This window comes from Sardina pilchardus, chromosome 17, assembly GCF_963854185.1.
Source record: "Sardina pilchardus chromosome 17, fSarPil1.1, whole genome shotgun sequence".
In the NCBI taxonomy this organism is placed as follows: Eukaryota; Metazoa; Chordata; class Actinopteri; order Clupeiformes; family Clupeidae; genus Sardina; species Sardina pilchardus.
This window is the reverse complement of record NC_085010.1, coordinates 25,185,084-25,191,083: the sequence shown is the minus strand read 5'-3', so window position 1 is coordinate 25,191,083 and position 6,000 is coordinate 25,185,084. Positions and strand designations below refer to the sequence as shown.

The following is a 6,000-nucleotide window of genomic DNA, read 5'->3' as shown; positions in this document are numbered from 1 at the left end:
TCTATCTATCTATGCCCCTTCTCTGTCTTACATTTGCCCACCCCCCATCTCTTCCAGTGTTTTCTTTCCTCTTACTTTCTCCACTTAGCTCCATTAGAGGCAATGGCTCTTGCCCTCCATCCTAAAAAGCATGTCAATCTCTCAGATTTAAAGATTAATCAAACCCAAATTCATTGAGCCACTAAGCCACAAAAGGGGTACACACACACACACACACACACACACACACACACACACACACACACACACACACACACACACACACACACACACACACACACACACACACACACACACACACACACACACACACACACACACAGAATACAGACCAAAGGGCAGAAAATGCTTGATATTCTGCTAATAATCTGAAACACCAGTAAGGGATCAACACACTGCATGAGATAAATCGCTCTGTGTTTTTAGTGTGTGACCGGACGAGTGGAAATGGGAATGAGGTCTGTGAGAAGAAGGAAGATTCCTGAAACGACAGCTCTGACCTTTTTTCTTGGGGGGGGGTTGTTCCACTGCTGAGGGATTTGTGGCAGAGTGAAAAGATTTGGGATGCTCTGTTATGTGTGATCCCACACTGTGTTGCAGTTCTTGCACTACTTTTAGGTCATCACTGAACAAGCCAGTCGGGGTTGAGAAGCCCTGCACTCCTTGGGTAATTATATGTAAAATCCCTGAGAAAAAGAGGAGGGGGGGGGGGGGGGGGGGGGGACTCACTTTCCGTTGGGAGTGAAAATGTGTGAGGTGAAAACAAGATACTGATGAACCGAAAATGAAGAATTGCCCCACGGCGAGGTCCATTTTCTGAGGTGGTAATGAACCAATTCTGGTAGGTGCCCAGAGTACACTGTCATTTTGTATTAGACTCCTTTTTTCTAGACATCCAAAAACTTTACTTAATTAGTTTGTTGAACATGAACATTACAAAATACTCAATCTACAAATCAGTGAAAAAGCTATTATATATCAATCACAACACTGCAGTATGTGTGTGTGCGTGTGTGTATTTGAGATAGAAAGAAAAACAGACAAAGAGCGAGAGAGAGTCAATCAATGTCATAAATTGCTGTTGTCATAGCCATATCACTGTGATAAGTCATTTTGAGAACTGCTCTGTGTGTGAGGTACTTTGACATTTTGAGTGTCATCAAAAGCCATCACAAGGTCACAATTTTGTGCATAGATGGTTTACACTACCAGCATATAGATTGTCTGCATTGCCATATGAATTAGCCTTGACCTACAGTACCTAACCTCATTTCCATTTTTTCAGCATGGTCATTTAACAGCATACCAAATTATCACTGACCTGTAGCCTACACTGTTTTCTAGCAAGTTGGGTGCTATTCATGTCACTGACAACAATCTCGACTTGACAAGGCACCAAGTGGTCACTGAAGAATAGTATAGCAGGGTGTAGAAAACAATCATTGGAGACTAGATAGTATAGTTACAAATACAACCTGTTCAAAAACAGAGGAATGATCTTGCATGCCACATAAAATACTTTTAGAAGCAAATAATGTCACCCAATCATAATGATCATAGACATTTAACCTTCATTAAGAAAATTATTTTGACATTGGATGAAGTGCCACAGATGGAACAGCAGGCCTAGTCATTTTAGCTCACCAAAATATTCCATTCTCAAGCTGTTTTTGTTGCGTCCACACGTAGCATATACTTCTCACAAACCCCCTCTCATTGTCTGGAGTGAAATCCCTGTAGATTTTGAAGAAAGGATAGATTTTAGTTCAAAACAATGAATAAATTACTGTTTATTATTGAAAAGGACTAGATGATGTAGAGACTGAACAAACAGTTTGGAGATTTTTAATTCAGATCTGAAGAATGAAGCCTAACAAAGCGAGTGGGAGAAAAAAAAAAAAGATACTCACACAGCTCCTTCTTCCACAAGTAGCCTACTGTAGCTCAATCCAATCCACAGAACTCGTGGCCATGTTTTGGTGGAAACACAACTGAGAGGTAGAGGAGGGGGTACAACAGGCGTTCTAGGATTGGCCGTGCGCTGCTTGTCAGGACCAGGGGAGGCTGGGAAGAAGGGTCTGTTGTGTGTAGGCCGACTTGGAAGTAAAACACGCACAATCACTGCATCAGATACAAATGTCCTGTCGAGTGAGACGCTACGCATTCCACCGGAATACTATGTGTCGCTGGACCACGATGACATGAGAAAAAATAGCGGATGTTCTAGAAAATGCCGTCCTGAGCGACTAATTTTGAAGTCGCGCGAATGCCGCATTTCTTCTTCGCTCCGTACCTGGCGGCAGCTGGCGACAATAACAAAACACACACATTGTGTTTCAAAAGAGTGGACCGTTGCTGTACTAACACTCACGGAACAAATGACTTCGCTGTACCCGGCTGACAATATTTGCAGTGGGCTATTTTCTCTGGTTATCTAGGCAAGAGGCCCAGACGCGTCTCCAGGTTGCAGTGTTTGGTGCTCTTAGCACATGCTAACGTTTCACTTGATATTTGTGTAAGGATAAGTGGTCCCACTACATGCAACAGCAATTGACACTCCTTTGAAAACTTGAGTTGAGTAATGGTAGGCCTAACATCTTAATTTAGCCAACGCGTAAGCGACAGACTAATGTTAAGCCCACGTCATGGTTTTGTCGGATACAGTTTAGAATTAGGCTACTCTCGGTGGTTAAGTAGCAGTGAAGAAAGACGCACTTGGCCAAGGCTATTTAGTGGAGGGGAAACCCTAATCCTGTGCTTCGTAGAAGCCTTCACCACGGCTACCTAACTTCATCACTCGGTCGAATCCTTATGACATTTGGCCGCTTATTTCCCAGAACTCTTCAGTGTGGTGTTCTATGTCAGTCAAGGCCAAATGCGGCCCAGCAGTGACGTGATTATGGGATCTCTGTAAGAATATCTGCTAACTATTTCATTAACCACAACCAGCGACATAAAGTGAGAAGGCATAGGCTACTAACGTGTATGACAACTGAAGGCCACAGCTGTTGCTGATACATGGTGACAGGGAAAGAAACTGAATTGAACAGGCTAATAATTGGCCTATTCTTACTAGGCTTCCTTCTTGTCAGAGACCTCGACATGTACAGTTAATCCTGCAGTATGCTTGTGTGGAGTGTTAGGACTTACAAGTTGTAAGTGGACTATAACCGCCTGATAGAAAGCTCATAGACATACTCCAATCACCCAGTCTGTGATGAAGATGAGAGACAGGCACCACCTGATGCTGAAGGGCGCAGATAGAATGCATGGAACGGACTCAAATACAACAGCTTGTTAAGCACTCTCCAGATGGGTCTGTTTCTGGCACACTCACCATCATAGCTCTGATTGAACCTGAGGACACCCCCCCACCCCCTGTCCCACTCCAGCGTTGCTGCGGACTCAACGTCACTTCCTGTCAGGTAGAGTTTCCATGTATGCTCTGTCCATCCATGTGTGGTACATCATGAACCTTTCACTGTGACGTGAATGATGTAGATGAGAAGAATTGACATCAATAGTATAATCTGTGTGTGTGTGTGTAATGGTCATCCGATTTGAGAATGCATAAATCTTTTTTGTATAGAGGCATTGCTTATCTTACGTTTATTATTTAATCCATAAAGCCTATGCAGTCTGAATGGAAATATTCAAATGTACATGTTGTTCTCAGACCTTTTAAAAGAAGGTACCACACCCCACTGACTGATGTGTGTGTTCTGGACAGGGCTAGACATGATTGCCCACCCAGTCTAGGAAGTGCTGTGCCTGTGTTGCCACAAACAAGGGTGCTTATATCAGGAGTCGCTGCAGATGGCTCCATTGATTTCTCTGTGAAAGCTGCTTGGCGTGAAATAAGTACATTTCAGTCAGCAGTGATTGCAGTGTGATCACTGTAAATGCTACTGCTATGGCTGCTGACGGGTGGGAAGATGAGCTCTTTCCTTTCTTTTTTGTTCTTTCTCTCTCTCTCTTCCCTCACCCAGCTGCCTGATTAGAGTGCATGAAAATGCACTCTACTGTTATGCTGTTTATTCTTATTATCGATATTATTATTAGAGTGCATGAAAATGCACTCTACTGTTATACTGTTTATTCTTATTAGAGTGCATGAAAATGCACTCTACTGTTATCCGACTTCTTCTTATTAGAGTGCATGAAAAATGCACTCTATTGTTCTTCCAACTATTCTTATTATTTTTCTTCTAACGAATTTATGCGTTTAATGCGGCTTCAACGGTTTAACTTAGAAACTTCATTCAAACTGTGTTGCGTAGATCTCACTTAGGTGACTTCAGCTATATATTGTTCAACTTTGAAACTTTTATACTTTTTAAACTATTTAATTAAAACTATCAAAATTTCCCCATAGACTTAACATTATGATTATGACATCACCGATTAGAATCCTATGCCAGAAATCTCTCTCCCAGGCTTTTAGAATCCTATGCCAGAACTCTCAGGCTTCTAGAATCCTACTGTATGCCAGAACTCTCTCTCTCTCAGGCTTTTAAACATGCAGTCTGGCTCTAATAAGACTACAGATCCTATTCAACTGTTCCCTGTGCCCAAAACTGTTTCAAAATAAAAATCCTCACTAACATAATTCACTATCAAATCGTTCAACCATTTAAACTACTCAACTATTTAACTGTTCAGCCATTTTAACTGTCAGTTGTCATCAACTGTTTAAGCTACTCAACTATTTAAAATATTCAACTATTTAACTGTTTGGCTATTCAAACTGTCAGTTTTCATCAACTATGACTCCCTCCAACTGTTTCTACTGCCTGAAACTAAATTCACTATTAATCAATTCAACTATTTAAACTACTCAACTATTTAACTGTTTGGCTATTCCAACTGTCTGTTTTCATCAATTATGACTCCCTCTAACTGTTTCTACCACCTGAAACTGTTTCAAAATGAAAGTCCTTACTACAATTATTCACAATTAAAGAATTAAACATTTAAACTGCTCAATTAATCAACTGTTCAGCCATTTTAACTGCCAGCTGTCTTCAACTATGACTCCCACCACCTATTTCCTCTGACCACAACTGTTTCAAAATAAGTCATCAGTGTCATAATTCCGTATTTAATAATATAACTATTTAAACTATGCAACTATTTAACTATTTAACCATTCCGAATTACAGTTGTCATCAGCTATGTATCCCACCAACAGTTTCCATTGCCCACAACTGTTTCAAAATAAAAGTCCTCACACAATAATTCTCTATTAAATAGCTCAACTATTCGAACTACTCAACTGTTTAACTTTTTGCTCATTTCAACTGTTAATTGTCATCAACTATGACTCCCCTCAACCTTTTCTCTACTTCACCTCTATCTTTGTCTCAATTTTCATGCACTCGTAATTCCCTGGAATTGCTTTCTCTAGTTATTACAGTGCATGAAAATGCACTGTACTGTTCTTCCTAGGCTTCTTATTATTACAGTGCATGAAAATGCACTGTACTGTTCTTCCTAGGCTTCTTATTATAGTGCATGAAAATGCACTATATTGTTCTTCCTAGGTTTCTTATTATTATAATTCTTTTTCTTCTAACGCTCGCAATTCAGCTTGAACCGTTTAACGTAGAAACTTGATTCAAACTTTGCTACGTAGGTCTTACTAAGGAGACCTGTGCAATATATTTTTCAACTTTGGAACTTTTATACTTTTTAAACTGTAAATTAAAAACTATTAAACATTTCCCCATAGACTTAACATTGCTCATTATGACATCACGGCAGCAATTAGAATGTTACGCCAGGTGGCCAGTCCAGGTGCAGCAGCTCTCTCTCTCTCTCAGGCTACATACACTGGCTCTCTTAAGACTAGCCAGTTAAATTGATTACACCTGTATCTGTATCCACTACTCTCAGTAGAGAGCTGTGTCTCTCCAGTCTACAAGAATATAAGGCACATTCCATCCAACTTTCTATCCATTCATCTTCTTCAGACCATTCACTCATCCACCCATTAAACTG

The 6,000-nt window shown here is 40.5% G+C and overlaps 1 protein-coding gene across 1 annotated transcript in view; it reads left to right on the top strand.

The window, feature by feature from the left end:
• The first annotated feature begins 2,057 nt into the window (after window positions 1-2,057).
• Window positions 2,058-6,000, top strand: part of LOC134062582 (xylosyl- and glucuronyltransferase LARGE1) — an 80,269-nt gene continuing 76,326 nt past the window's right edge. Inside the window, exon 1 of the mRNA XM_062518642.1 lies at window positions 2,058-3,425. The gene's annotated coding sequence lies outside the window, so the exon portion shown is untranslated. The remainder of the gene's footprint in view (window positions 3,426-6,000) is intronic.